The sequence below is a fragment of the Ciconia boyciana genome, chromosome 7 (genome assembly GCF_034638445.1).
Source record: "Ciconia boyciana chromosome 7, ASM3463844v1, whole genome shotgun sequence".
Lineage (NCBI taxonomy): Eukaryota > Metazoa > Chordata > Aves > Ciconiiformes > Ciconiidae > Ciconia > Ciconia boyciana.
In genome coordinates this window covers 16,159,130-16,164,862 of record NC_132940.1, presented here as the reverse complement: position 1 = coordinate 16,164,862, position 5,733 = coordinate 16,159,130, and the positions used below count along the sequence as shown (strand labels likewise).

At 40.3% G+C, this 5,733-nt stretch overlaps 1 long non-coding RNA gene across 1 annotated transcript; it reads left to right on the top strand.

Annotated features, from left to right (window-relative positions):
• Nucleotides 1-2,105: 2,105 nt before the first annotated feature.
• On the top strand, nt 2,106-4,444 carry LOC140654767 (uncharacterized). The gene is made up of 3 exons (XR_012043520.1): nt 2,106-2,198; nt 3,719-3,852; nt 4,376-4,444. It is a non-coding gene; the product is annotated as an uncharacterized lncRNA (long non-coding RNA).
• The last annotated feature ends 1,289 nt before the right edge of the window (nt 4,445-5,733 follow it).

The window sequence follows — 5,733 nt, the reverse complement described above, 5'->3', positions numbered from 1 at the left end:
TGAGCTCATTTCCGTACAGTGTGAGAAATTCATTGTTTTTTCAGTTCCAATTTCATGAGTAAGAGGAAAATACTGCAAGGCTGCTCATGATTCTTAGTGGGAAAGCAGAAACAGTCTGTTGTGCTATGTGCATACGTGGCCTCAGGGCTTCCAGACTTTCTAGTCAATTAAAAAGTTTTAAGTTGAGCAAGTTCTGTCCCTATCAGTGACAATGCAGGATATCCTTGAATATTCAAAGAAAAATATCTCTCCAGATGAGTCATATTTTTAATATATTAGTTGGGTATGTTTTCTATAACTTAGGGAAAAATGCTGGTTACTGGTGTGATTATAAGTCACACGATCGAAAATATACTTTTCTTGCTGAGCCTGTGTTATGAGGCAGAGCCATAGGAAGGATGTGGTGCTGGCCTAGCAGCACCTCCAATGGTGGAACTTCTCCTCCTTCTTCCATATAAGTGTCTCCTAGGTCATTTCCTGGACTATATAGTAGTTGACTTGTCTTGACTTTTGTCCGCTCCTGAATTAGGAGCCTTTGGGGGCTTTTAACATTGAGGCATGGCAAGAAGCTGGCTTGAATTTTGTCATCCTTGTCTTGCATCTTGTTTTTTGCAGTGAAAAATGGTCATATCTCTTTATCACCCGTATGTTGCACAGCAGAGCAGGACTCTTAAGTCTGACAATGATGGTTCCTACTCTTCCTCCCTGTCTCAAGAAATCTTTATCAGCTATGTCCTGCTGCAGTATCTGCTACTATGTTTAACAACATTGTAATGATGTAAGTCTAACAGCTTGGTGTTTCTGCTAGTTGTATTGTAAATGTAGCCAACAATACTGATATTTTATTTGCCACAGGTAGGCTCCAGGGTTAATTCTCCTTTGATTTTATAAAACAAAAAAAGGAAAAAGTTATTATGTGATAATGCATTCAAAATCAATAAACTTGCCAGCTTAAAGTGAACGAAACATCTGAAGATGTTATACTGATCAAATTAGAAACAGCAGACTGTTTACCTGTGTTTTCTTCAACTATACCGCTGAATGGATGTTAGTACACAGGTTTCAGAGCTGTTATTGTATGCAGCGTGCAGACACTCTTGCATAGTTTATTCTGAATTTCTACCTGTGGAGACTATGTACAGACACCCAACATTTACTTATGCTCATGGCAAAGCATTTTTATTGCGCCCATTCCCAAAGGGAAAATTCAGTCCACTTTTTGTGTCGTTTTAAATCTTTAAGATAGTTATGACTGACAAAGAATATAGCATTGGATAGAAATAGGGAAGCAATTGAGGCAACACACATTACGTGTTCAATGGCTTAGGTAAGATGTAGAATATCTTAAAATATATAAATGATGGAGTGAAGGATGGAGACGGACCTCTGCCTGCACCTCACAGTGAGTCTTTGCCCATGGATGGCAGCAGGGAATGTCTGCTGCAAACAAGCACAACTCCCTGCAAAGTATCCTGAAAAAAACAGTGTTACAGAAATGCCAAAATGGATTAAGTAGGCACTTAAACTGAGATGAAACAATTCAACAAATTCTCCTTCAACTTGTAAATAGCTTGTGATACTTGGAGAGGTAAAATAATAATTTAAAATAAAGTTTTTCCTGCTATTGTGAGTTGCCATTATGAGCATATGTTGCTATCTGCCCAAACAATAAGAGAAAGAACAAGAACACAATTTTCCTTTCTCATATTGAGAAATTCACATCAATAGTGTGCATGAAGAGTAATGGGTTAAGGTACAGAAAATATGTACACATTGCTCTTTCGTAAAATACCAGACATGCCCATGACTTATCGGTGTGAAACGCTGTGTGTGTCTAGTATGATGATGTAGTAGTCTCAGAGATAGCATGCAATGTGGCAGTTACTATGGTAACAAGATGTTTTTCATTGAAGAGCCATTAAAATGGTGGCATATAAATAACATATGTACATTGTCTTTGAGAGAGCAGTGCTTGTCCAGGGATTGTAAGCACATGCTTTCATGCCCGTTTCCTCCCCCCCCCCCCCCCCGCTTACCCAAATTCTTGTATGTTTTTGATGTCATATGATCAGTCTGCCTCATTTTTAGCACTCTGCCTCTTTGAAGCTGTAGTGCTTGCAGACCTGATATGGTGCAATGAGAGGTGACTGAATAATGTGCTTGTTGTTAAGGACTGAAGACAAAAGGATGTAAAGCGGGTAAGACTCTCATTCCACAACTCCTAAGCGTGATACTCAGTTAAGACTTACTCAGTTAAGACTTATTCAGTTAAGAGTATGAGCTTCAAAAGTGCAGAGCTGTTTGTCCCAGTGCATGCTCAGATGCTTTATTGTGCTTAACTTTAGGCACCAAAGTAATTCAGTGGACTTCAGTTAGGTAATTTATTGGATTAAAGCTAAACAAGGCTTGAAATGTTTCCCTGAGTTGGGGCTTGGCAGTTCAGATCTGTGTAAGATCAAGTCACTATGTATTTGTAGAGAGCAAACATTGCAGAGACTCTGTTCCCACTTCTCCAGCTGTTTGGAGAAGTCAGCAGGGCTAAGGCAGCAAAGAAGATAGGTGATTCCACTGCGATGCAATCAGCAGTGAAGAAAAAGGTCTCTCTTTTCCCACTGTCATGCTGTCCAGAGTCATGTAGCGCAGGAGATGCAGTATGTATACTGAAAACTGAAGAATTGTAATTTACATGGGAAATTTGTGAAGCTGTACAGTTTACAACAGTAAATGAAAATTTCCTGAGATTACCATGACATGCATTAACTAAAACAACCAATGCTCACTTGGGTGAGGTAGCTGGTACTGTGAAAGGGGGATTTTAGACCTTTCAGTATTGCTCACTACCATGAAAAAGGAATGAAATATACAGAGGGAGGAGATGCATTTCAGCATTAATACACAATTATAAAGGAAATTATAAAATCCCATCTAACTGTTGAAAGTGAGCTGCTGTAACAAGAATGATATCCTAATTCTTCAGCAAGTCACTGCTGTATAAGAGTAGAGTAATTGAACCATATATTTGCTGAGACTGGCATCCCATGGATTAGAAGGCCAGTAGCAGGATTTTTTGCCATATTATGATGTACATTCAGGCAAGTGCCTTACACTGTGGAGACGTATTCATAGAGGTGGATGTAGTGATCCTGCTTGGTAAAGCCATACACTGTACCAGCTCCTTTACCATCTAGTGGCTAATTTACCCTTTCTTTCGAAAAGGAAAACCAGTGGAAATCTCTTGTGAAAGTTCAGCAGAAACTGAAATTTAATACGGAGTAACAGCACAATCCTTGAACTCAGCAGTGCATGTAGCCAAATACCAACCTACTGCTTCCTCCGGTTCTCTTACTACCACAAGATTCTTGTGTTTACTGCTTATTGTTATTTTTCCTTTGTTTTGTCTTCTTTCCAAACACTCATTTCCGACAAAAAGCCTCAGTAGCATATCTGAAGAATAAATACTTGCACAGGCAGTCACCAATGTGCAATAGGAACATTCACTAATCTAAACCAATTCAATCCCAAAGTTCACGTTAGCAGAATTCCACCGTCAATTATCCCAAATCACTGCGGTGCAGCAGAGAACATAAATGAAAGAAATGAAAGAGCTGTGGCAGAATCTTGTATGGGTGAGCCGTGGCACCCAGGAAGATGGCATCTGGGTTGTCTGGTCATCGCTTTTGTGATATAAGGCACTGAGGAATAAATGGTTGTCTTGCAGCTGCAAAGAGGATTTAGCCGCTGCTAGTGAGAAGCACATAATTCCCAGAGGACAGCCCTCACTGGAGATGGGAACCTGCTGTTGTGTTTTCCTGTCCTGCATTAGAAATTAAAGCTAAGCTGAATAATAATCAGGTATGGAGTTGACTTGAAATGACTGCTCAGTTTCATTGATTCAAGGGCAGAAATGGCAGTGTTTACTCCAAGGAATGATCAGTCTTAGTATTCCTGTAGAAAGTAGTTTCTATTGAAAATGATATTCTTAGCAATAGTTTTATTTCCAATTCTAAGAACAGAAGGCTGAGAAACTTCTGTGGCAGTGTGTGATAAACATGGGCAAACGCTGAATTTCTATGACGGTTCTATGTATATGCAGTCAAAACAAAGCTATACATTGAAAATCTCAGACATTATTTAAGGTTGTAAATTCAAAAATTTAAGAGCTGGAATTCAAGGTTTGGAGGACAACCTTAATTTGATACCAGTCTTGTATCAGAATCCATGTAATCTGATAGTGTATTTAATAACTTGATGACTCTATTTTTCCTAAGGTTCCTCCTTTAGATATATAACTCCAGAAATTTAGCCCTACTAATATTGCATTCCTGGACTAATGAAGAAGCTAAAGCTGAACAACCCTTTATTCATGTTTTCACAGGGTGGTGGATAATTTTCATCAACCTCCATCTCAGAAAAATCTGGATGATTGATACATGTATAAGGTATGTCTCCATCCCTCCTAGATGAACAAGGGTATGTCAAGTATTTTGACAGAAGAGTGAGTCAGTAGGATTCAGGTGAACTGGGTTAACTCTTGAATCTGCCACAGCATCACTCTGTGACAATGGGTAATTCAGTCCCTCTGTCAGGTGGATGGTAGGGAATAAGAAATATTGGGAAAGTAGTCTCCCTATGCAAAAGGTGCTTCGGGATGATGACAGCAGAAATCATTAAATGGTGAAGTTAGTTACACTGTGCCAATGTTGTTGCTTTTCTGTAATGACATACTATAGAAAATAAAATAAAAACAAAATATGCATTAGACTAATTAGGGGAAAAATCTTCATAATCCCCTATGAAATCTAGGAATGATTAAAAAAATAATTCAAAATTTTTATTGTTGAAAAAGGGGTATTTCTCTAATCGCAGTGTTGCACAAATGTGTTTTTGACTGTAGCGTCTGTGCAAATCAAATTCATTTAACCCAACCTGTAGCTGAGATCAGCAGCTACGAGATCCCAACCTACTCATTCCCACATACCATGTTTTAAAGTCAAAATAAACAAGTAATAGGAAACAGAAATAGATGTAGAAGATTCAAATAAACAAAGCAACCGAACCAAGTAACTAGCTACAAGCTGGCGATGCGTCAGGTACCTGGGGCAGCACACGGTACTGTGCAGCTGCAGTCAGCTCTTGTTTCTCTACTAACCCAGTCCTCTCTCTGCTGGCCTGCGCCTGGTCCTGCGCTGGCGACTGAAGCTGACGGGACTCAGCTTACGTGCCCGAGGTGCACGGAAACGGGTCCTCCTGTGGGATCAGTACTGAATGTGAAGTGCCACAAGAGCAACAATAGAAGGCAGTTTAGAGGAGGTAACAAAGTGGGGGTGCTTGGCCCGGGAGGGACCTTCTCTTGCATCGCTCCTTGGCTCTGTTGTGCCTGCGGCGGCTGCTTCTGTGTGTGCTTTTTTTGCCTCCACTGTGCTTCTGTGTTGATGCTTCTTGATCCAGGCATAGTTTTGAAATCAGTAGGGGCTAGTGGAGCACCAGTCACCCATGGGAGTTGGTTGATGCGTGGTACTGTCCTGTGTTACGTGGTGTGATGTGGCTGAGCTGCACGCTCTCTTCGAGAGTATCCTCTGGACTGGATTCTCCTTTTGCTGTCTGTCGATGCCTTTCATTGATGTCAACAGGAGTAATGTCTGCCTATGGGACATTGCAACCTGGAGCTTGATATCAGTCCTTTCTCGATTGTTGCCACACACTCCTGCTAGTATTGTAATGACAAAACTATCC